The sequence below is a fragment of the Diabrotica undecimpunctata genome, chromosome 1 (genome assembly GCF_040954645.1).
Source record: "Diabrotica undecimpunctata isolate CICGRU chromosome 1, icDiaUnde3, whole genome shotgun sequence".
Taxonomy (NCBI): Eukaryota; Metazoa; Arthropoda; class Insecta; order Coleoptera; family Chrysomelidae; genus Diabrotica; species Diabrotica undecimpunctata.
The window spans coordinates 111,530,459-111,557,392 of record NC_092803.1 but is presented as its reverse complement, the minus strand read 5'-3'; the positions used below and the strand labels follow the sequence as shown (position 1 = coordinate 111,557,392).

At 32.9% G+C, this 26,934-nt stretch overlaps 2 protein-coding genes across 2 annotated transcripts in view; one reads left to right on the top strand and one right to left on the bottom strand.

Moving 5' to 3' along the window:
• LOC140452464 (uncharacterized) overlaps positions 1–26,934 on the top strand; it is a 146,511-nt gene that overhangs the window by 46,232 nt on the left and 73,345 nt on the right. The gene's annotated exons all lie outside the window — the stretch shown is intronic.
• Positions 1–26,934, bottom strand: part of Prdm13 (PR/SET domain 13) — a 90,639-nt gene that overhangs the window by 57,380 nt on the left and 6,325 nt on the right. The window lies entirely within an intron of this gene.

The following is a 26,934-nucleotide window of genomic DNA, read 5'->3' as shown; positions in this document are numbered from 1 at the left end:
TTCACCCCTTGATTGTGGCTAAGAAGTGAAAGATTAAGCTAAAAGTTTGTAGACTTCCTTTAAATGTCAAATAAAATTAAGATGTCAAATAAAAATTAGGTTGCTACTTCATTACTGTAATTTTTTCTACTTCTAGTGCAATTTCCGTTATAAAGGTTGGCAATCGTCATTTCTTCTGTCTTTTATTTTACCTTGAGTCGCATGATGCCGTATTTTTCTTCAGATTATGACGGAGATATTACGATCTTCAGAATCTTTCTATACTTCCATATATTGGAGGAGTATTTTTATCATCTCTCGATTCAGCGTCAACGATCCAATTCATTTGTATTTTTAGGATTACGTCTATGTGGGAGGAGTTTGGCTTCATACTTAATCCATTAGCCACATATCGTAGACATAATGATCGCAGTGTAGTCTACTAAACTATTTTTAGTGTTACTGTCAAATCTCTGCTACAAAACTGGTTTTTAATTTTTATAATGTTGGCACGTCCTTTTTTAATTTTAATTCTTCGACAGTATAATTTTCTGTGATTTCCTCATAGTAAGCGTTAAGAAATAAAGACTACAATATATATAACCTTGTTGATTTCATCCCCCCATTATTTCCACTTTTCGGATTTTTTACGCTCAATTGCTCGCTGATGATAGTAGATGTTTAATATTAATCTTATACCTCGCTCGTCTAGGTTTTTGTTTTTTAGAATTTCCATCAGTTTATCATGTTTTACCTAAAGGTCTTAATTAATATCTAAATATCTCTAAATTAAGATATTATAAGAAAATAGTGCTTCTCTCTTACGCCCACTGTGTCTCGAGTCTTGTGTCTTGAGACTAACTGCTTGATAGTTTTTGCATTGTTTTGAATTCGTCTTTTTTAGAAGGCATATAAACGTTCACAGGAATTTTGTAAACAAGATTTCTGTTTACTGAATAACGCCAGCAAATTATCAAAACTCACCATATTTTAATTACAATGTTACAGCACGAATAAAATACAATCATAATTAAAAATGGGTTAACTTTAACGAAAGTACAAGCTGAATATAGCCGCAAATGCCAACCATGGAAGAAAATATTTCGGTTTTGCAGTGTTGGTATGATTTTATAATGTATATGTTGTATGCCTTTAATATAAAGAGAGAAAGCTTTAGAAAAGTACATTTTGATTATATTGGGTTATGAATTCTGCAATTTTGAATTTATATAAAACAAGAACGAGTAAATATTTGTTTCTTTGGAGATTAATTGCAGTTAATTATCAGAATTTTTTTGGCAATTACCCTTTAATAGATTAGCGGATAGATTTGGCAATCGTCAGACCACCAGTTACTAGATTGCAACAGATGTTTGCAATTAATCTCGAAAGAGACAAATATTTACTCATTATAGTTTTAGATAAATTAAAAATTGCAGAATTCATAAAATAATATAATATTTTAATAGCTTTTTAATTTTAATAATTTTAATAGCTTTCTCTCATTATATTTGAAGCATACAACATATGCATTATAAAAACAAAGCACGTGGTGTTCGTGTGTATTAAGGTATAAAAAATGCTTATTAAAAGCTTAAAATTTTTTATTTTAAAGAAGATCTTTTCGGAATTAAATCATTCCATCATCAGTTTCGCACATCAACTAATCACACAGGTTTTCTTATAAATACTCACTTTACATCTATCAATCTCTTATCACAATCAGTTTCAGTATCCCCAGCTTACATCTTTACATTCATCTCCTATTTCCTTTTCTTTCTTTTTCTTTTATTTCTTTTTCCTCGATTCATCTTCCATAAATTTCAAACCAACTTTTATATATACTTACTTCATACAAGGAAACAATTAGGTAATAACATTCTTTTTATCGCCTTTAAAATGATTTATTAATTTCAACTACCTAACTTAAATTTTGCCTTACCCTGGTATACCAAATTTATTTTACATCACAGTCACTCATTGTTTTACATTCTACCACCTTTTTAAAATACCAAAAATTGCTATTGATCCTACTACACACAAAACACAATTCTTCACTAAAAACTGCCTATTCACAAACTTAAGCACAATGACTTTTGCTCCTACTACATCATTCCACTTGACATTGACGGGTACTAACTGATTTTTCATACCATCTTTCTATCAGTTAGCCCAAGACTCCAGAACAGATCAGAGGTAATGTAAGTCGATAAAACCTCACCAGCTACAGGGGGTCATGTAAGATGCCCCCGTTTTCAGTTTTTAATAATCAACAATTTAACAGTCTATTGCATTTACCTTGATAAATACCATGAGGATTATATTTTAATACGGATGTCCTTCCACTGTTTTTTATGTGACCATACAATGTTTTTAACAACTTTTTATGTAAGTAGTAAAAACCAACGTGTTATTTCTATATATTTAAATTTTAACTTACTTGTTTTTTAATATTGGTATTTTTACTCTCTCTTTTAGAAACTGATGATGGAATGATTTAATTCCGAAAAGATCTTCTTTAAAATAAAAAATTTCAAGCTTTTACTAAGCATTTTTTATACCTTAATACACACGAACACCACGTGTTTTGTATTCAACAGGTATACTAGCCACTCCTGGATATCTCCACTTCATGGTTTGTTCCAGTTTCACTTTTAACATTATAAAAACATTCTATCACTGCCAAACCAAAATATTTTGTTCCATGGCTGACATTTGCGTCAACCTTTTTCTATATTCAGCTTGTACTTTCGTTAAAGTTAACCTTAAATTTATTTAGTTATAGTTAACCTTAAAAATAATTTACAATTATTTTTTATCGCATTTAGAATTTTGAAAAATCTTTGTTTTATCTAGGAATTTATAAAGGCCTACTACTCGGGTACTACTCTGCCTCCGCCCTTGTGTCAACCTTGCACCGGTTGAAAGTGTAACGAAATGAGCATTCGATACGGGGTGAATTACAAAAGCCAAACGCTCTCCTAATTCTAATAATATATACGGGGTGCGTCATGTTCTGGGTTGTGGCCAGACCGATGATCCCTTCTAGGGCGGCTATTAAATAATAACACCATTGTTCGAATTCAAGGTTTATGGTTTTGGTATTAGAATTTAATACGGGAGGTTATTGTGTTTGCCGATACGGTGGTGCAAGTGTGAATCAATGTTGGGGATGATTGGTACAAAGAAAAATTAATACCATATTGTCTTATTATAAAACAATAATCTACTCTGGAATCAGTCCAACCACACGTACACTTGCTGTAATATTTATAAGAAAAATAACGAATATTTTTATCAAAAATAAAATCGTTTCATTGTTTCACTCTCTCATATCCTTATTTATATTTATAAGAAAAAAATGATGTAACTTTATTATTTCATTTATTTTTAGTATTCCTGTTTCTTAACATTTTTCCAAAACATAATTAACTTACAAGTATAATTTCATATAAATTCTTGTATTGTTACAGTTTTCGTTTCCTAACCTAACCTAACTTATCTTAGTGCAAATGAGTACACAAACAAAGTTAATACCGTGAACTCTTTAACCTTTTGTTATGAAAATGATCACTGAATATTTTAGGGTAAGATATATGGTAAGGTATCTCAAAAGAATCATCTATTGAGTGATCTAAAACCCCCAATTTTATTTGTAGATTTAAGTTAATCTATTATTTTTGTATAATGTTTTGAAACTTATGAATGGACTTTTATTAATATCAAAGAAAGCACGTTGTTACTTAACCTAAAAACTAGGCACGCCCGACCATATGCGACATCCGTCCTATGTCATGTCTTCCAAGGTGAGTTCCGTTATTCACAACATTTCTCCTTCTTCTGGAGGTAAATGGGTAGAAAGCGAAAACATGGATTTCCTTCCAGTTTACTCCACTTAGCCTCTTCTACGCAAACCCGACTCTCACCTTCACGATGGTGCCTCCTGATAAACCGAGCAACCCACTTGGAGATCCAGTATCCAACCCGGGTGAAACGGGAACTGACGAGAGCGGGTGAAATGGTCCTCCGAAAAGGGGATTGTGCTATGGACTGGCGTTCCGTACATGTAAAAATTTATAACCACGAAACAGAAACTATAGCCTCGGAACAGGACGGATAGGAAATATAAACGACACTTGCAATGAAATAAGGACATTTGCATAGGAACGTGGAACGTGTTAAGTTGGCACAGACCTTGGATAGCGACGAGAGCCATTAGACAACTACAAAAATATAACATGAATATAACAGCAATACAGAAAATAAGATGGACAGCAACAGGAATTCTGGAAATGGAAGATACTATAGTCTTTTGGTCGGATAGTTAGAATAGACATGAATACGGGTGTGGCTTTGTCATTGCAAAAATACTAAAATCAGCAGTGAGAGATTTCAAGACAATAAACGAACGAATCTGCTTTATTAGACTCAAGGGTAAGCAGTTCAATCTTACAATATTTTTAATATATGCCCCAACGAAAGATGCCGAAGAAGATAGGAAGGATGAATTTTATGAATGATTAGACCAACACTATAAAGCTGCTCCAAAACACGACGTCAAAATAGTGATGAGAGATTGCAATGCTAAACTAGGTAAGGAAGATTAATTGAGAGAAGTAATTGGTAAGCATAGCTTGCACGGCACAACAAATGATAATGGACACTGGCTAACACTTCGCAATATCTAATAACATGATCGTTAAATCCACCCAATTTGAGAGAAAGGACAAGGTCACATGGGCTTCAAATGATGGAAGAACACGAAATCAAATAGATCATGTCCTCATTGACGCAAGACACTCTAGTAGCACTATTAATTCGCAAAGTATGAGAGGAGCTGACAGCAACAGCGATCACTTTTTGTTAAAATCTAAGTTAAGAACGCGATTATCAATACAGAAACTGAAACAACAAGAAAAAAGAGAAATATGGAACATAGAAGCCCTACAAACACCAAATAAAGAACTGGATTATCAAGTGGCAATAAGCAACAGATTCCAATTGCTGTGAGAGGAAGAGCATAATGTAGAGTTAGAACAAGCATGACAGCAAGTGGCATCAGTTCTATAACAAGCAGTCAAGGAAACCATTGGAAAAAAGAGGACTCGCCGAAAACGGAGTTTGACAAAGCATGCGAGGAAATTCTGGAAATAAAAATGAAAAAGATTAAAAATGCTAAAAGACCCCACAGATGAGAACAAAGCAGATTTTAACAGGACAAGAGCACAAACAAGGCGACTATTCAGAACTAAAAAGAGGAGCTACCTACAACAGCAAATCCGGGAAATGGACAGAAGTGGCGAGAGGAATCAAATAAGGAAATTCTTTAGTGAAGTGAAGTCAGTTAGAAAAGGTGCAAGGTTTAAGGAGTAACACAGCCTATGAGAAATGAAGCAGGTGAACTTATAATGCGATCGCGTCTCTAAAAGACCATAAAGCACCAGGAAATGATGGCATAAATGGAGAGTTGTTAAAAAAAAAGAGGACACCTTTTACACCAAAAATTGTATGACATCATTCTGAGAGTATGGCAACAACAGAAAATGCCTAAAGAATGAAATAGAAGCGTTATAATTCCCATATACAGGGTGGTCCTTAAGTAATTGTACAAAAAGAAACAGTAGATTCTACACTTTAAAATATTACGATTTAAGCTAAATTGCTTTAATAAAATGTTGATATTAAGAAAGATACAGGGTGTTAAAGTGCAAATTAAAAATTTTATTTTTGGCTATAACTTTCATGTTTGTAAACATTTATGCATAAAAATTTACAACTGGGTACTTTTAAATATGAGAAATTATAATTTGATGCACACTTTGATGTAGCGGATAGAGGGCGCCACATATGTGGCATAAATTTGCACTTAACTTTTTTGCTCTTTGAGTGAACTGTATTTGTGATACAAAATATTAAAGATACATTATTTCAACAAAAAAAAAGGTATACCTGTTAATAACTTTTAAACTCAATAGTTTTCGAGATAATCGCATTTTACAAATCAGCTGCATATTTCTGAGTTAAGGCAATTACCCCAGGCAACGAATGAAAAATAGACAAAAACATTAATAAATCTAAATTTTGGTATAAAATACCAATAACTAAAGTTAATAGTTAACGAAATATTAAATAAAATAAATATATCAGCAGGATAATTAATAATAGGATATGACAAAAAACAGAATAATAGGATTTTACATCAAACATTTTATATTTTATGTTAAATTAAAGTCGTAATCAAAACATTTTGTTTACAAACCAAATTAAGAAATAGTTAAAATAAATTACTAAACTTTTTGTTAAAGTAAGTGTTCGATATGTCTGCCATTTTCATTAATTTATTTGTCAATATATTCCATAAAAATCATCTCATATTAAATAGCATCATTGGTTCTAAAGAAACTGTTGAAGTATTTATTTCTTCCCATATTTGGTTGCAAATGTTTATGGCATTCTTATAGACACGTTGTTTTAATACGCCCCATACACCAAAATCAAGCGGATTAAATTCTGGGCTACGTGGTGGCTATAATGTATAATGGACGAATCTATATCCAAATCTTATAGTATATTATGTCGCAAAGGTTAAATAATGTATTAAACTGTGATGTATCTCATTCATTGGTTACTTATATACACTCATATAAGCTTACGAGTAACTATAATTACATATCGAACAAATGGACTATTATGATAATGATGATAATATTATGAACTAACGAACTAATATTATGCTGAACTAAATTGCCTGTTTGTTTACTATATTTATAACAATATCGGTTATTAGGCCAACGATGATGTTTTTGTAAAAATGCTGAGTCTTTAAGGTAAGATTTGTAGCAAAAGTATTATGAAACAAGACACGTGTGTTATTTCATACCTGTGCTTTAGTTTCCATTTGTCATAATAAAAATGGGTAAACAACAATTTACGTAATGAATAATAAGTATTATTTTGGGTTTTTTTATAAATTAAATAATTATATCAATATCTCACCACATTGCCAAGGAATATGACTGCCACGTCCAATCCAACGTTCAGAAAAGGTATATTTAACTATGTTCTCAACGCCTTCTCTCTAGAATGTGGTGGTGTACCATCTTACATAAACCATATATTTTGGTTTTTCAGCATTTTACAATAGGGAAAAAGTAATACAACGCCAGTAGGTATAGAAATTTAAGAAGCGATAGAAAAGGGAAATTGTATACATGATGACGGCCAGCGTCTGAATACGGACACGGCACCTAAAGAAGAAGATGAAGAATATTTTCTCCAATAAGACATTTAGCAGCCATAACAAAAATTTTGTAATGTTACATTATCATCTTTGAGTTGTTTTAATAAGAATAAACTATGAATTATGCTTATCTACAGGTATTAAGTGCTTTACCGCACAAATATCACAACTAAGAATTATGAGGCAGCTGACTTATAAAATGCGATTATCTCGAAAACGGTTAAATTTTGAGGTTACTAACAAGTATACCTTTTCTTTGTAAAAATAATGTATGTTTAATATTTTTTAACACAAATAGAGGTAACTTTAAGAGCAAAAAAGTTAAGCGCAAATCTATGCCACACCTGTGGCATATGTGGCGCCATCTATCAGTAACATTAATTTATGTATAAAATTATAATTTATCCTACTTAAAAGCATTCAATTATAAATTTTTGTCCAAAAATATTTACAAACGTAAAAGTTATAGCGAAAAATAGAATTTTAAATTTCCACTTTAACACCCTGTATCTTTCTTAATATCAACATTTTATTAAAGCAAGTTGGCTTAAATCGTAATATTTTAAAGTGCAGAATCTATGGTTCCTGTTTGTACAATTACTTTAGGACCACCCTGTATAAGAAAGGAAACAAAGAACAATTCCGAAACTATAGAGGCATATCGCTTATTAGCACATCATATAAAGTGCTATCAATTATCTTGCTAAAGAGACTAACACCATATTCGGAAGATATTCTAGGCGACTACCAATGCGGCTTTCGTGCTGGAAGGTCAACTGTAGATCAGATATTTACCATCCGACAAATATTAGAGATAAACTGGGAATTCAACCGCGATGTGAACCAAATTTTTATAGATTTTCAGCAAGCATATGATTCCATAAAAAAGAACAAATTGTGGATAGCAATGTTAGAAATGGGAATCCCAAGAAAATTAGTTCAATTAATGCAAATGTGTGTGACAGACTCATATGCGCAAGTAAATATAGGAAGCAGTACATCGATGCCATTTGGTATAAATTCAAGACTTAGGCAGGGTGACCCCTTGTCACCGTTGCTGTTCAATTTTGCTTTAGAATATGCAATAAGTAAAATATCGTCTGAGCTGACAGGAGGATTTGCTGATCAAGGATCAAAACTGTTGCTGGCCTTTGCTGATGATATAGATGCAGGTACGCATTCTACAAGAGACGTGAGAGAGGTGTTTTCACAGCTCGAGGAAACAAGTAGTCTGGGTCTCCGAATAAATGAAGAAAAGACGAAATACATGCTAGTAACCAAAAATCCAAGACCAAGAGTTAGGCAGAACATCAGTATTATTGATCACAACTTCGAAGTAGTAAAGGAGTTTAAATACCTGGGGGCGATAATTACAGCGGACAACTACATAGAAAAATGGGTCTCAGCAAGCATATTCGGAAGATATTCTAGGCGACTACCAATGCGGCTTTCGTGCTGGAAGGTCAACTGTAGATCAGATATTTACCATCCGACAAATATTAGAGATAAACTGGGAATTCAACCGCGATGTGAACCAAATTTTTATAGATTTTCAGCAAGCATATGATTCCATAAAAAAGAATAAATTGTGGATAGCAATGTTAGAAATGGGAATCCCAAGAAAATTAGTTCAATTAATGCAAATGTGTGTGATAGACTCATATGCGCAAGTAAATATAGGAAGCAGTACATCGATGCCATTTGGTATAAATTCAAGACTTGGGCAGGGTGACCCCTTGTCACCGTTGCTGTTCAATTTTGCTTTAGAATATGCAATAAGTAAAATATCGTCTGAGCTGACAGGAGGATTTGCTGATCAAGGATCAAAACTGTTGCTGGCCTTTGCTGATGATATAGATGCAGGTACGCATTCTACAAGAGACGTGAGAGAGGTGTTTTCACAGCTCGAGGAAACAAGTAGTCTGGGTCTCCGAATAAATGAAGAAAAGACGAAATACATGCTAGTAACCAAAAATCCAAGACCAAGAGTTAGGCAGAACATCAGTATTATTGATCACAACTTCGAAGTAGTAAAGGAGTTTAAATACCTGGGGGCGATAATTACAGCGGACAACTACATAGAAAAATGGGTCTCAGCAAGGATAGCTGCGGGAAATAGAGCATTATACTCCCTTTCAACATTATTAAGATTGAAGCTGCTAAAAAGAAAATCTTAATTAACACTGTACAAGTCGATTATTTTCCCAATTATTACATATGTTACATATGTTACAGTTCTGGATCATACAGTGATTTATTGAGATTATTATTTTGAAATACAAAAGAATAATATAATTATGAACATTTAATAAATAATACAAAACTTATCACATAAATAATAATATTAATAAATATTTTATTATATGTATAATATTATATGTATATATATATCCTTATATAATATATATAATATTAAATTATATATACAAAAGGAACATTTTTATATTCAAGAGAGGAAGAGAGAGAAAATATATCTTCTGTCTCTCTCTTACTCATTATCTTACATATGTAATGATTTCACGGATTCACTCCCATACAAATTTCCAACATGGAGCGCGCGTATAGAAGTATAACTTCAAAAATAAAATGTTATAAAACCCAGTAAAACGCCTCGGAATGAATCGATCAACAAACAACGACGTACGCTACGAAAAAGGAGTATGAATTTCGGAACTTGGAACGTACAAAGTTTTAGACCTAAAATAAATGAAATAATATATGAAATGAGTAAGCTGAAATTGGACATCACAGTAATCACCAAAATAAAACGAAAGAGCCAAGGATCAGAAAACATCAAAGAATATGATCACTTCTACAGCGGGGTACCAAAGGAGAAAAGAGCTTAACAAGGTGTTGCCATATTAATACGTAAGAAGCTAAGGAAATACATAACTACTTGGGAGGCTATAAACGAGAGAACGATAAAAATGAACCTTACGATTAGAGGACACAAATGCACAATCTTGGGTGTATATGCAGTAAATGATGACGCACCAGTAAACATTAAAAACGATTTTTTTGAGAAATTGAATTTAGAGGTTGCAAAAGTCGGCACATCTCGAGAAATTATCATCTTGGGAGAGTTAAACAGCAGAACTAGAAAAAAACCCCATAACGCAATTAAAGGTCAATTCGTAGAGGACCACGTAAATGATAATGGTACCAGACTAATATCAGTATGCGAACAAAATGAAATAAAAATTGCAAATGGATTTTTTCAACACAGAGTTAAAATTAATCATGGACTACAAAATCATACGACAAAAGACAAATATGATTGTACAAGATATAAGAGTATTGAGAGAAGCTACCTGTGGAAACGACCATCACTAATGAAAGCTAAGATCACATTTAAAGTAAATAAACCTAAAGAAGAAAAAGAAAGAAATGAAAGGGAGAAAGAAATACAGAAGAGGTATAACCTAATCAGCTTCGAACAAGAAAGCGTGAGAGAATTACACAGAAATAGATTAAATCAAAAGTTGGAAAATAAACAATTTAATAATAATGGAGAACATTCCATTCGCATAAAAAGATGTCTCCAGGAGGTAACAACAGAAGCCATTGGATACCAAATGTAGAATCAAAGAAAACTTTCATATTGGTTTGACAAAGAAATAGAACAAGAAATAAAGAAGAAAAAAGACCAATATAAAAAATTCTTAAATACAAAGAATATAACGGATAAAATAATCTACAAGGAGTCTCAAGCTAAAGTACGAAAAATGATATGTCGGAAGAAAAATGTAACAAAAGTGTAACATGATAAATTCACATCTAGGAGGACGAAGAAGCAGAGAAAGTTGGAGAGTCTTAAAATCTTTACGACATAATAAGAAGAGATACATAGTATCAACAATAGCAATGGATGACTGGGACCAATATTTTGAGAAACTCCTAAGGGAAGAGAGACCACAAGTTTAGCCAAACTGTTCCAAAATTGCATTAATGGAATGACAACCCCAGAGGAGTGGAAAACATCATTCATATACACTATACACAAAAAAGGCAGAAGGGATAAATGTGCCAATTACAGAGGCATTGTCGTGACAAACTCGATCAGTAGAATATATGCAAAAGTAATTAAATACAGAATAGAAAGCGAATATAAAGCCTTAGAGGCTGAGGAACAGGCAGGATTTAGGGCAGGTAGTTCTACTGTTGACCATTTGTTTTGCATTACACAGATTATTAAAAAAAAAAATAGCCGTTAATTAAGAAGTACATTTCGCTCCTTAAATACAAAAGTCACACATTCCAAAAAATATCAAAACTGATTTTTTTCCATAAAATGCATCTTAACCGATGAAACTTTAATATTTCGCTCAACCAGCCGTCGTTTTATGATCAAAAGCACCCGTAAACCCACATACGTTAGTTTTGTTTTGTACCGTTTCTGTAACTGAGTTCCGTGAAAAACTACCACATCCACGCGAGTGCACGCATTTTTTATGAAAAACTAACACATTCCAAAAAACTGCTAAAAGACAGGTGAAATTATATATTCAAAAGTGCCACATTCAAAAATACATTCGTATTGCAGATCACATACACGTAAGTATCTTATCATTTTTATGTGCAATAGTACAATATTTTAAAATAGGTTAGTTTTTCGTTTATAAATTTGATATTCTCTCTTATTTTTGTATGCAATACTACCATATTTTGAATTATGTTAGTTTTGCAAAAAATAATTAGAATTATTTTCTTATTTCTTTATTCTAAAGTTACATATTTCGAAATATGGTATCTTTGTATTTGAAAGTGATCTCTAAATAGATTTTATTTTATATATTAAAAAGCAATTTTTAGTTTTACTGTTGTTTTATCGGAAAGTTTTTGTAGTTTTTGGAGTAATCTTATGGGTTAAACAAAATAATTTAGAAATCTTAAAACCAATTAAATTTTACTTACCCATATAGATACATTATAACGCCTATTTACGAGAAAGTAAATTGTTTGATACAGGTAGGTACTTATAATTAATTTTTATTTTTAGAATGGCAAGAAGAGCGCAACGTATTTTGGACATGATACCACCAATAAATGACCCTCGAGATGAACAGCAATCTTCTTCAACAATACGACCTAGTGAACTGGATTCAATTGACATTCAGACTGACAATATTATTTATTATGAATATGATGCTAATGGCATTAGCTCTCTACCGGACAGTCAGTTATCTTTAGATATTCTGAACTCCGTTGAAAATAACGAAGATATTCAAGCAACGCCTCCAAATCACAGAATATTCAATAAACCATCTTTAGTCATTAAAGAAACAGACTCAGACAGTGATTCTTCCTCTGGTGAATCTTCTAGCTCTTCGAGTAGTTCCAGTTCTAGTTCTTCAAGTAGCTCCAGTTCTACAAATAACCTAAAAGATTTCTCATCCGATGATAGTGTCAAAGATCTTACGTATGAAGATCCATTTTCTGAAAACCGCAAAGCCCAGTCAGATTCCGATGAAGAACAACAACCACAGTTACGTAGCATTCAAGACTTTCCGCAATCAGCCGTGGATAACCAGAAGTTATTTAATATTAATTCACCATCACCCGGAGTTGACGATCAGCCACCTAGCGTTGACGAGCACCCATCTAGCATCGGTGAGCAGACTCCTAGTGTTGATGATGAATCGCTCAGTAGGTGTCGTAAAAGAAAAGCAGAACCGCTTTTATGGAAACGAAACCAGAGCAAGCTATTGAAAAACAAAGGTATGTCCTATACTTCTATGTCCAAGTCTAAGAAAGTTTATGATGCCAAAAAAATGGGTCCTGTATGTTTCGATAAATGTAAATTAAAATGTTCTACAGAGTTTACGTTTGAAGAAAGAAAACACATCTTTGAAAGGTTCTGGGAGTGCGGTGATCTGGAAATCCAACGACAGTTTATTCACGATCACATGACCAAGGTAGAACCAAAATATAGATACGTTCGTGAAGGTAGCAGTCGCAAAAATTACAATCACTCATTTTATCTGACTCGGAATAATAAAAAAACTCGGGTATGTAAAGTATTCTTCATGAATACCCTTGCAATCTCAGATGATTAGAAACGTTGTCAAAAGACAGTCCGAAACTGGTGTGCACCTTAAAGATAACAGGGGAAAACATAACAACCATAAGACACTAGACTCAGAGCTGACCGATGGTGTCAAAGCACACATCAATTCAATACCCCGCATAGAAAGTCATTACTGTAGGTCGCGATCGGCTCGGGAGTATATTGAGGGCGGGTTAACAGTCGCGGCACTACATCGACATTACGTAGACAAATGTGAATCTGAAGGTAGACCACACGTTTCATATCAAGTATACTACAACATATTTATACATGATTTTAACTTATCTTTCTGGCAGCCCAAGAAGGATCAATGCGAAGATTGCATGGCTTACCAAAACGCTGAAGATAAATCGTTAATACAAGAAACTTACGACGAGCACCTGAAGCAAAAGACTCTCGCTAGAGCTGAAAAAGATAGAGATAAAGAGCTTGTGAGTAATACCTTCGTAGTGGCTATGTACGACCTCCAAGCGGTGATGCCTTGTCCACGGGGTGATGTGTCGAGCTTCTATTATATGTCTAAATTAAATCTACTTAATTTCACAGTAACCGAGCTCGGTACAAAGGACACAACTTGTTGTTTTGTATGGCACGAGGGAGAAGGAGCCCGAGGTATTAATGAAATTGGCTCCCGTGTTCTAATGTATCTTAGAAAATTGAATGACAATGTCACGGAACCTTGTGATGTCACTTTCTATAGCGATAATTGCTGTGGCCAACAAAAGAACAAATTCATGCTGGCAATGTACCAATACGCAACTCAAGAATTGCCAAACATCAAGAGTATTACTCATAAGTTCCTAATAAAAGGGCACACCCAAAACGAAGGAGACTCTGTTCATTCTGTCATCCAATGTAACATTACGAGAACATTGAAATCATCTCCAATTTACGTTCCAGACCAGTATATCACTCTGATTAAAACAGCAAAGAAAACTGGAAAGCCTTATACTGTTGAAGAACTGACACATGAGAATTTTTTTGACCTCAAACCTCTGTGTACAGGAAACTACAATATAGATGATGATGGCAATAAATTCAAATGGACCGATATAAAGATTCTGAAGGCGGATAAAGTAAGCAATGGCATATCTTTCCTTAGAAGTTCCTACGAAGAGGAAGAGTTCAGGTCGATATCTACGTTGAGAACACGCCGCACGAAGTCAACGGCAGTGCCTGATAATAATTTTACTCTAAACCAACTTTACACTGAAAAGCTTACAGTTCCTGAAGCAAAGAAGCAAGGCATTCTAAAGCTAATCCAAAAAAACGTAGTGCCAAGATTTTATGAATCTTTTTATGATAATCTCTAAATTAGTGCACAAGTTACTGTTGTTAACTGATTTTTAATGTTTTCGTTAAGTTTTTTTTATCCTTTACGAGCATTACGCTCAATGTAGTTTTAAGAAAACGTTTTATAAAAATATTTTTGTAAGAACCACGTTTATGTGCTTCATACGGTTGTGATTAGTGTAGATCATGGAAATGATTATTTTGAAGGTGTCTTTCTCCTTAGTGCCTTATTTTATAAGACTATAACTGCTAATAATACTATTTTAAGATACAGTTACCTCTGTTTCTCTTAAAGGTTTTTGCTTAAAAGGTTAAGTTTTGTTTTTAACGTAAATTTATTCCTCTTATCTACTACTATAGGTAATATTAAAGACTTAATTGATGATCTCATGATAAAATTAACAATTTTTTGTTTTCCCTTAGCAAGTTTAGTATGTAGTAAGTTAGTATGTGCCTTTTTTTTAATAAATTGACATTTTGTAAGGTTGACAACCGAAAATAAAACTCAAATTTTCCTAATTATGGTGGTTTAATTTTTAAAATTTTAATGTTCTCGACGACAAAGTCTATATACAAAACTAACTTATTTGCATTTTTTCGACAGTCCATTCGAGCTATGGTTAAGATTGCTTCATTGATATAGGCTATTTAATTACGCATCTTTTGATACCAAAAAAAATCTACCTAATACACATAGTTTATACAAAAATCATAAAGTAATCCAAATTATTTTTGTAAATGCCTCTCCTGTACAATTTGCTTATTTTGACTTGTGGTGCTTTTGTATTTAAGGAGCGATTTATTGTATGTAGACCTACGAAAGGCTTGTGATAGCGTACCACATTATAAATTATGGAAAGCGTTAGAGAAAACCAACATAAGCATGAATTTAATAAATGCGACGAAGGAACTGTACGCTAATGCTAACTCAAAGGTAAAGGTTGGAAACAATCTATCAAGTGGATTCCAAATGAATAAAGGCCTTAAGCAGGGCTGTTTTCTCTCTCCAACATTATTTAAAATTTATCTAGAACAAGCTCTAAAAACTGTGGAAGCGCAAATGTAGAAATATGGAAATGCTGATTAACAACAATAGCATATACACTTTGTTATTTGCAGATAATCACCTAGTGATAGCACAAGATTATGAAGATATTGAGTTTATGACTCGAAAATGAATCGAGGAGTATAAAAAATGGGGACTTGAAATCAATATAAAAAAAACCGAGTATATGTGTATATATTGGAAGATGAAGAAGTTATCAAATATTGCAACACATATAAATATTTAGGTATGATCATCACAAAAAAAGGCAACGTAGACGACACAATTGAGGAGAAAAACAACCAAGCAAGAAAAGTAATTTCCCTTCTCAACAGTATCCTTTGGGATTAATCAATCTCTAATAATAACAAGCACAAGATATATAACACAATCATTAAAAGTATAATTACCAACAGTAGTGAAGTATGCCAAATAAAGGAAAGATACAAGAGAAAACTTGAGGGTACGGAAATGGATTTGTGGAGACGTTCAGCTGGAAAATCTAGATCAGAAAGAGTAACGAACAACAGAATAAGAGAAATTATTGAAGTAAAATATACAATAGTAGACGGTATTGATACCCAACAACTCAGATGGTACGGTCATGTACAGATAATGTCTGAAGAACGTCTCCCAAAACAAGTCTTAAAGTGGACCCCTCACGGTAGAAAAAGAAAAGAGGAAGACGCCGCCTTAGTTGGAGAGAAGGCATCAGTAGAGAAATGAAAGACAGAGCCATAGAAAAAGACTTATGGATGAATCGAGAGGAGTGGCAACTGGGTATCGGAAGACGTAGGAGAACATTTTAAACCATTATATATATTTAATATAAAACGTAAAATGTTTGATGTCAAATCCTATAACACCTTATTAATTAGATATCCTACTGATGTATGTAAAAACATATTAGCGTATACTATTTTTTCTTTAATATTTCGGAAACTATTAACTTTAGTTAAAAGTATTTTATATTAAAATTCAGAAGTATTGATGTTTTTGTCTACTTTTCCTTCGTTGCCTGGAGTAATTGCGTTAAATCAGAGTTATGCAACTGATTTGTAAAATACGATTATCTCGAAAACTGTTTAGTTTTATAGTTATTATCACGTATATCTTTTCTTTTATTGAAATAATGTATCCTTATCATTTTTTAACACAAATAGCTCTAACTTGAAGATCAAAAAAGTTAAGCGCAAATTTATGCCGTATATAACATCCCGCAGTTATAAATTTTTATACATAAATGTCCAAAAACATGAAACTTATAGATAAAAATAAAATTTTAAATTTCAATTTTAACACCCTGTATCTTTCTTAATATTAACATTTTATTAAAGCAAGTTGGCTTAAATCGTAATATTTGTTTACATAATGTTTAGGGTTTCGTCTATAAGAATGTTTGTAAAGAGTGAAACGATGTCGAAACTAACTAGAATGTGTGACGGTTTAAGAAGTTAGATAAAATGAAAAGAATTTTTTTATTTATTATCTTATTTCAAATTTTTTTATTTATTTATACTTATTTCAGCTTTCAAAATCAATTATAAAGACAAATAAATGGTGCTCCAATGGACTTCCCCTTTATCCAGTAATTGCAAAGATCCTTACGCGAGAATAACTCCAAAATAGGTGTAACACCTTTCTAACACCAAATAAGGTTTAGGTAAACTTTGGTTGATTTATGATATTTAGTTTATCCGAAATGAATCTGAATAACTCATAAATCATAATTTTATTATTTTTGATTTAATATTAGCAACCTATACCAAAGGCTTTTTCGGTGTTCATTTCACAACCGTTTTTTCTACTCATTTAATTGCTATTTCCCTTTTTCAGTACACGAACAAGTAAACATTCAGCGCAGACAATAATTCATTTGAATCGGATAGTAATTGTTTTCTTTTTTCAATTGGCCCAGTATTTTGCAAGAAGGAGGAATTTTTGAGTGTTAAAGCGGAATCTAAAAAGAAGTGAACAATGAATGTATCTTGGCAATCAAATTCCAAAAACCTTTTGTAAAATCGGCCATTACATAAGCTTGCAAAATACCAATCTACTCATTCACCCAGATTCATTATACCGTAGGCTCATTGTTTTACAAGAGTTTGTACATCGGTGATATTGCACTTAGCAATAAAAATAATCTTATATATTTTGCCTACGTGATTTTTTTTATACGTCGGAACACATTTTGAATGTTTTAAGATTAATAATTGTAAAATCGTGAAGAATTGCATTGCGTAAATTATCAAAATGCCAGAAACTAAACCAAGAAGATAATTAGATTTTTTATTTGAGATAGGTAATCGGAAAGAAAATAAAAATTGGACATCCATATTGGGAGAATATTTAAGAATTATACCTTCCCCAAAAAGATAAAGACAATAATAATTATAATACTGTCCAGTTCTTTAGATTACGTAGGCACGACATTTGTTTGCGACCTACTCCTCTCTTGTTTTCAATCTTTGATTGGATAATTAGTTGAGTGTTTGCGTATTTCTTTCCTCTCGGGATATGTCCCAGATTTCCAATTTTTCGTATCTTGATCAAGTTAAGTAACTCTCTGTCAGTATTTGCTCTTCTTAAGACTTCCTCATTTCTCACCTTCTGTGTATGGTATGCGGAACATTCTTCGTAAGGTCTACATTTCGAAGATCTCCAACTTGTTAATGGAGGGTAATTGTAACGTCCATATCTCCATACCGTATAACAATATGGACCATACATAGCATTTTACCATCCTGTAGCGGAGATTGAATTAAAAATTACGGTTACATAGTAGCGGATTAGATATAATAAAAGCTATCCTTGTTTGTTTGGTAAGGCATTTTATTTCTTTTCGGTAGTTGCACAATTTTTCCCTGGTCATCTGAGACGTTAGACTCGTCATAATTACAAATATTTTCAACGCGAACGTTTTCAATCGTTTGTTCTAAATTGTTAAAGTATTTTTTAATCAGGTCCAGAGATACTTCTGCTCAAGTTTTTTAATATAAGTTGCTAATCTTTCACCAGCAATACCCTCGATATCTCTTTAACAAGCTGTTTACCCAGTCGATTCCAGGGATATTATTTCTAAATCTAGATACACTTCTACTACTTTTGTCCAAAAAACTTTTGACGGACATTATCAAATCTATTGCACTTAGTGGATATCCTCAATCTGCACATATTAATACTTTATTAATAGTGGCTATTTCTTCTTCATATTTAAACACAGAATACAAGGAAATGTTAAAGCAAATATTCAGAAAGAAGAACAGAATAGAGAGAAATACAACAAAGATAAGAGAGATAGGGTGGTCTATGCATGTGCTGCAACTGGGCCAAGATAGGGCCAACTGCTTGCGAAATCTGAACTGGGGGTGAGCTTCAAATTTTATCTTTGTAGGGAATGCGTGCGGATGGTCGTTTACATTTTACAGTTTACAACATTTACCATCTCTTCATTAAAAAAAAATCATGCTAGGCTCTTATTAGAGAGTTCTGCCTGTTTCTGTTTCCTTGGATTCTGCCTCCATGTTATATTCTCACTATATGTTTTTCATAGTCGGTCCACACTTCTTCTACTCGACGGCGATTTGTGTCTTGCTATCTTGACTACCCTATCGTCTATCATTGTGCTTGTATGACTGTTCCATTCTATCTTCCTATTCAGTATCCAGTCGCGTATTTTTTCCACCTTGCATACCGTTCTGATTTCGTCACATTTTTTTCGATCTCTTAGTATGTTTCCTGTGATATTTCTTATTATTTGCATTTCTGTTGTCTCTGGCATTCTTTTTGTTTGGGATGTATCAGACCTGGTTTCAGCAGTGTATGCAATTATTGGTCTTATAGTCGTTTTGTAAATTCTTGTGTTAGTTTCCATCCTATATGTTTATTCCTCCATAATGCCTGTGTCTGTGAAAACATATGCAGAAGCTGATATTAAGTCAGATGATCACTACCCACTCGGTAGAATATGACTTAAACTAAAACAAATTCTATAAAAGAATATTAAGAAATACGATCACTACCCACTCGGTAGAATATGACTTAAACTAAAACAAATTCTAAAAAGGAATATTAAGAAATACGACATAGGCCTTTTAAAGAACGAAAATCTAAAAAATCCAAAAACGTATACGAGATACTCTAAGGGGGCACGAGAAAGCGGGAACCATGGAGAAAAAACTAGCAGTACTGCATAAAGTAAATGCGACTATATTCAAGAAAATCTACAACCAATAAAAACAAAGAAGAAAGTATGGGTGACAGACGAAATAATAGTTATGATGGAAAAGAAAAGCAATACTAAAGATTCTAAAAGTTACAACACACTCGACAAACAAATAAAGAAAGCCATCAAAGACCTAAAGAAAAATGGCTAATAGAAAACTATAAAGAAATAGATCAATTATAGGAAAAACATGACACATTTAATCTCCATAAAAAAGTTAAAGCGGCAGCAGGTTTGAACAGGTCTAGGGAAGTTGGATATTTAACAGATAATCAAGAGAAGACAATAATAACTATAGAAAAGAAAATGGACACCTCGGGAAAATACATCGAAAAATCTTTAATGACGAACGCTAGGACTCCAATGATACACTTATTTAACGATATCTATAATAGAGGTATAATTCCTCAAATCTGGGTTAAATTAACATTCATAACGTTACCAAAAATATCCAACCCAAAGAAATATGACAACTATAGAATTATAAGTCTTCTGAGCCACATGCTAAAGATTATTCTCAACGTAATTTGGTAGGATTTTTAAGAAGTGTAATGAAACCATGCATCATACGCACAATTTGGGTTTCACAATGCCTTGAGTAGTTAAATGTGATGTGAACACATATTTTGTAGACTACCAAGACTTTCGATAGAACAAAACATAATAAACTAATGTCGATTATGATAATCGTCTACAAGTATATACATACACTACTAATACAAGTTGGTATAGATAATAAAGATCTTAGATTTATTAAAAATAATACTATAATCAAACAGCGAGCATTACAATAGAGGGCAAGTTAACAAATCCTGTATCAATTCAAAGCGGAGTACTACAAGGATGTATATGATCCCCTCTTCTTTTTAATATATAATCAGAACAAATTTTCAAAAATACCGTAGAACACGTGGACGATAGTATTCTAGTGCATGAAGAAAGACTTAACAACATTAGATGTGCGGACGACACATGCGAACAGTATAGAGGGACTTCAAATAATAATCTCTCGTATAACAATTGTTAACCAACTATAGGGTCTGCATAATTAGTAAAACCCAAATATTAATTACTCAGTTATTTATAAACAAATAAAAAATTGAAAAAATCGAGAGCCATAAATATCTGGATACCAATTTAAATAGCCGATGGGACCATTTGGTAATGTAAAGTAAAGGTAAAACAACGCATAGCAAAGGGTAAGTCAGCATTTAAAATAAGTTGGATTTTAAAAGTCGAATCTATGTCTAACAACAAAATTTGGGCTACTTAACTGCTATATAATTCGTTTAGTTTTGCGAAGTGGAAGCTTGGACCCTGTTGGAGACATCTATGAAGATACTGGAGTCTTTCAAGAGGTGGTACTTGGACGAATACTGCGGATCTTAAGGCTTGATCGAGTGACGAGTGATGAAGTTCTCGTTATAATAGATAAAGAACTGAAGTGTTTATCACGATAACTATTGGTTATAATATAATAAACTAATAATAATTAGTATGGTTTACTTCAATTGGTTATTAAAGGAGAAGTGTTTGGTAAGAGAGACCTGGGAAGACAAGCAATTCCTGGCTCCATAATCTAAGAACTTGGTTTAATATGTCGAGCGAGGGCTTGTTTGGAGCAGCTACAGACAAAGTCAAAATTTCCATGATCATCAATATCCGGAAGGCATAAGCACTGCAAGAAGAAGAAGATCCAAATTGAGAATTTTTTATTATTTTGTTATACCGAAGAAATACAAGATCAGTACCTGCCCAAAATCGTAAACAAGGGATCAGAATTAATGCCAGAAATTACTCCATACGAAATCAAAAAGGCACTTTTAAAAATGAAAAATAACAAGTCCCAAGGCGATGATAGAGTAGTTATCGAAGCGATTAAACTAGGTGGAAATAAAATTATCCAGACTTTGGTAAAGCTTTTCACCGAATACATCAACCAAATGAAAGATCCATTAAGAAAATTTCTTTCTCAATGGAACAATGCAGTCATTTTTTTATTACACAAGCAAGGAGACATAACATATCTAAAAAACTACCGTCCTATCAGTTTGCTTTCACACATATATAAATTTTCACAAAAGTTATCAAAAAAAGACTAGACGCTAAGTTAGACTTCTATCAGCCTAGAGAACAATGGCCACTTACTACTGATAAAGAATCTGATAGAGAAGTCTGCAGAATACAACAAACCATTGGCACTGATATTTGTGGACTACGAGAAAGCATTCGATACCATAACCCATCAGAAAATGTTAAAAGCATTGACAGAATGCCCAATAGACCATCGCTATAATGGATCGAAATAAATTCTGTAACAAGACTCAAATAATGACTAACCTGATGCTAAATCGAACTATTGCTGTTGATAAAAGGGATATTGTGCAGACTACATCGTTTAAGTACTTGGAAAATTCGGTTGGGTAGAGATAACCAGGCATGTGAACTCCTACGTAGCATTGGATTAGCCTGAACAGCGTTCGGTAAATTAAACTATGTATTTAAATCGGATCTATTATGACTTAAAAGAAAAATCTTAGGCCCATGTGTTTTGCCTCTACTCACTTATGGAGCGGAAACATTAACACTCACAAAGAAGGTAGTTAATAAGATTCGCGTGAAGAAATACGTCGTAGAATAAAAATAACAGACGGCATTAAAAAAATCGCGTCGCTGAAATGGCATTAGGTAGGACACGTCGTCAGACTATCAGACAACCGATGGACAAAACGTACTGTCGAGTGGAGACCAAGACAAGAAGCACTACGGAGCAGTGGACGTCCACCAACTAGATGGACTGACGACCTGTCGCGTGTTAGCAATAACTGGATGCAAGCGGCACAAGAGAGAGACAGATGAAAAGAGCTGAGGGAGACCTATGTCCAGCAGTGGACGCATACAGGTTGATGATTATGATGATTATTTTGTTTTAAGCAAAAAATATTAAACAAGTACCATCAAATAATTATACCTAATATATTTGTCGGAAATTGTTGTCAAAATATAAATTAAACTAATTTAAAAATTTTATGAATAAATTATTTTAAACTATAAATGATGTATCACCGATATGTCATTAACTTAATAATATGGGTATTTTTAAAGCGAACCTTCTATACTGGCATTGTATTACTTTTTTTTTCTACAGTAAAATGCTGAGGAGAACGTTATGAAACTAGCGCCACAAGATGGCGTCGTCACGGGGTGTGTCTTAGAATAGCGGCTCCTCACATCGATTCACTACTCCCAATCAATTCGTTTCTAGTTATCATATATTTATTCTAAACAGGTTTACATTATAAACTGCACGAACAATAACTAACAAAATATAGACAATAAATGAAAAGAAAAAAATTAAAAGAATATCTGTCACTAAAAGATTCGATTTTTACCGATTGTCAAAATTTAATAAAACTCATATAATATGTCATCCGATTAATAACAAAATTGAATCATTTGTTTAAATTTTTATAATAATTCCCGTTTTAAAATAATTTCATATAAATACAATTATTATTTTAAAATATTATTATTTAGTTTATATAATAATTAAATTTACTATCAAATGATATTTATTTATATTTTATTATTAATATTTGGTCTGCATTTGACAGGTTTGTCATAAGTAAACAACGTATGCTTTGTTAATACGTTAACAAGTGGCATTACTACTTTATTTAATTTTAAATGTATTATTTAAATTTTAAAAATACTGAAATCCTAGTATGGAGCTCCGCGCTAGTCTACAGTACCGCCTACTGTTCCGCTTTTTTTTATAACTGCTTATTTTAAGATAGGTAACCAAATCCTATTATATTCTACTGAGAAATTTGCTACGCAAGTTATTTCGTTTGGTAAAATAAGAGCGGCTACTTTGTTTTTTTTGCCATGTTCCCTTTAGAATTACAAATGAATGTTTCCATTGGATTATAATATATCCATTATCCTGAATCTATTTACGTATCTGCGATTTATCAGCTCGTCCACATAATATTGATGCTTACTAATTCTGCTATTTAATGATCTTAACTTGACCTAAATAAAGTTTCGCCTGCACAATCACAATATATTTTATAGCTGCAATATTTTGTTTGTTTCTATTTATAGTTATGATTGTTTTTAGAGAATGTAGATCCCAATATGGTGGTTTTAAATATTCTTCTTCTTCTTTGGCTTTTTTCCATTATCTGAGGTCTCTATCTATCATAGCATTTCCTATGTATGTTTTCCATCTTGTAGCTGGTTTTCCTCTCCATCTTCTTCCCGGCGCGGCGAGTCCCAGTGCAATATTCTTTTCAGCCACTTGTGCTCTGGCATTCTTTGTACATTCCTGTATCACTGCAGGGTTCTGTTTGCCAACTTTTTTGTAATTGAACATTCTGTTCCAAATTTTTTCCTCTGTTCTTATTCTATTCGTTCTGGTGATTTGTCGACATCTTCTTATAAAGTCCAGTTTAAATGTTTTTATTTTATTTCGTATTGATGTTGCCATTGGCCATACTTCCGCTCCATATAGAATAATATTCATTACTATGCCCTGAAAGATTCTTTTTTATTGATTAGAGTGTTGTTCCATATCACTTCATGGAGTGCTTTCGTGGATTGTTTTTCCCGTGCTATTTTCATTTCTATATCTTTCATACAAGTGCCATCTCAGCTTATCATTGTCCCTCAATACTTAAAAGTCTTAATAGTCTCTTCTTAGTATTCGGTCTTGCACATATTTATCTTGAGTCCTCATAGCTCATATTCTTCCTTTAATTTTCTTATCATATATTTCATAACCTCCCTGTCTTATGTAAAAATAACTTGGTCATCTGCGAAAACTAGTGAATGTAATAAATTCTCTTTTACTGGTATGCCCATTGTTCCATATTTTCTATACCATCTTTTTAAAGCCTTCTTTCTATCCATATTAATATATATATATATATATATATATATATATATATATATATATATATATTAAAAATTGTAGGTCATCATCCCTGTTTGAGACATTTTTTTGCGGTGATTTTTTTTGTTATTTCATTGGCTAACTTTATTTGCACCTCTGTTTTTTTTTTGTATAGTCTTTGTGTTAAATTCACTCACTCTCTCTAACGTGCATTTTTCTCATTACTTCCAATAGTTGTTTTTTGGGCACACTATCATATGCTTTCTCCAAATCGATAGAGGTCATATGTGTTTTAATATTTTTCTTTTCTTTGTTTTCTATCATCTGCCTTGATGATAGAAATGTCTTGATGATGAATATATTATATTCGTATTTACGATTTGTTGCATCTTCTCATCTCTCTGGATATTGTCTTTTTGTCGTCTTCTTGTGTTTATGAATTTCCCTAGTACCTACTAATCGATGGTTAGTTGCATGTTCTGCTTGTCTGTATTATTGTATTATTGTTCTGCTAGTTTTTCTAACTATTGTTAAATTAATAATAATTGATCTTTGGTTTCTACCAGGCTCCTCCCATGTGTATATATGTATGTTCTTATGCTGAAATCTTGTATTGTTTATGGCCAACTCGTATTCTCCACATATTTCAATTAGCCTACTTCCTTTGTCGTTTCTAATTTCGTCTTCTCTGAATCGTCCCACTATATATGCTAATCTTCCATTCCTATGTGGCTATTAAAGTCTCCAATTAGAAGAATATCTTATTTTCCTTTTGTCATATCTAATACATCTTTTATTTCGTTGAAAAAATCTTCTTTTTCCCTTATGGTCGCATTGTCATTCATTGCATATACTCAAACAATTATTGTTAATTGTCCAAATATGTTTATCTCAATTTCCATTATTCGTTCGTTTATTTGCTGGTAATCTTGTATGTTTTCTCCATTTATTTGTTATTAATATGGATACTTCTTTTGCTGCTCTTTCATGTTTGCAAGCTCCACTTCATATGTGTGTATCATTATCATCACAGAGGTTTCTGCGTTCAAAGTTAGACATAGGCCTCTCCTAATATCTTCCAGTTATGTCGGTCTTGAGCTTCTTGCAGCCATTTCCCTGCGATCATTTTGATGTCATCTGTCTATCGTGTACTTGTTTTCTCTCTGCTTCTTCTGTCAGCTTGTGGTATCCAAACTGTAATTTTTTAGGTCCACCGCCCGTTATTCATTCTGGTCACATGGCCCGCTCAATTCCACTTCAGCCATGCTATACGCTCCATGAAATCTGTGACTCCTGTCCTTCTTATTTTTTCGTTTATAACTCTGTCTCTAATAGTTAGTCCAGGTAGCGATAACTTCCTTTCCTTGGCCCTTTTTTTGTTTTAATTAAGACGTGATTTGTATATTTTAACGTTCCATCTTATCCAGTGAGAAATTTGATTACGTTTAGAAATACACAAGCTAGAACTAATCTTATGTTAAATTCTCCTCTGTTTCTCATGTGCAACTATTATAATACCTTAAATGCTTACTGGGATATATTTCACTGCAGTTTAAAGCAGCTTACTAGGCTGAGATCTACCTAGGTGATTGAGTAGTTTCCTTATGTTAAGGTAAAATACTCGAAAAATGTGTTATTTAGTTAGTACCTATGAATTATTAATATTTCGTTTAACTTTAGTATTGTATTTTGTCCTATAAATGGATTCTGTTGGACAATAAACGCTATTATTATTATTATTATTTTACGTTCCTATTGTCATAGTCCTTTTTCTTCGCCTAAGTCTTATCCTTGTTTTCGTCCAATTCCTGATGCTGTGTTGGATTGTTTTTTGCATAATGATTTTTTCCAAGTGTAGGGTAGCAGGCCCGGCGCCTCAACCCCCTATTCTTTGAAGGACCATTGTTCTTGCTCGTTGATCAAAATTATTTCCATATTCAATCTAGGATCATTATCGGTAAATCCATCCAAGGACTAAGGATCCATACTGGGAGGAAAATGATAGGTTTAGATATGGAGTCAGTGTAGGAGAATGGTTTCCTCTGTATGGAATTAGAAGATAAACCAAGGCTTGCGTAGGCAAGGACGCATCCCTGAAGTAGATTGTCACCTATCGGGATCATAGAAGACTAATTTCCTGCTACCTTATGGTTTTAAATATTGTAATATTATATGTATTTTCCATCCT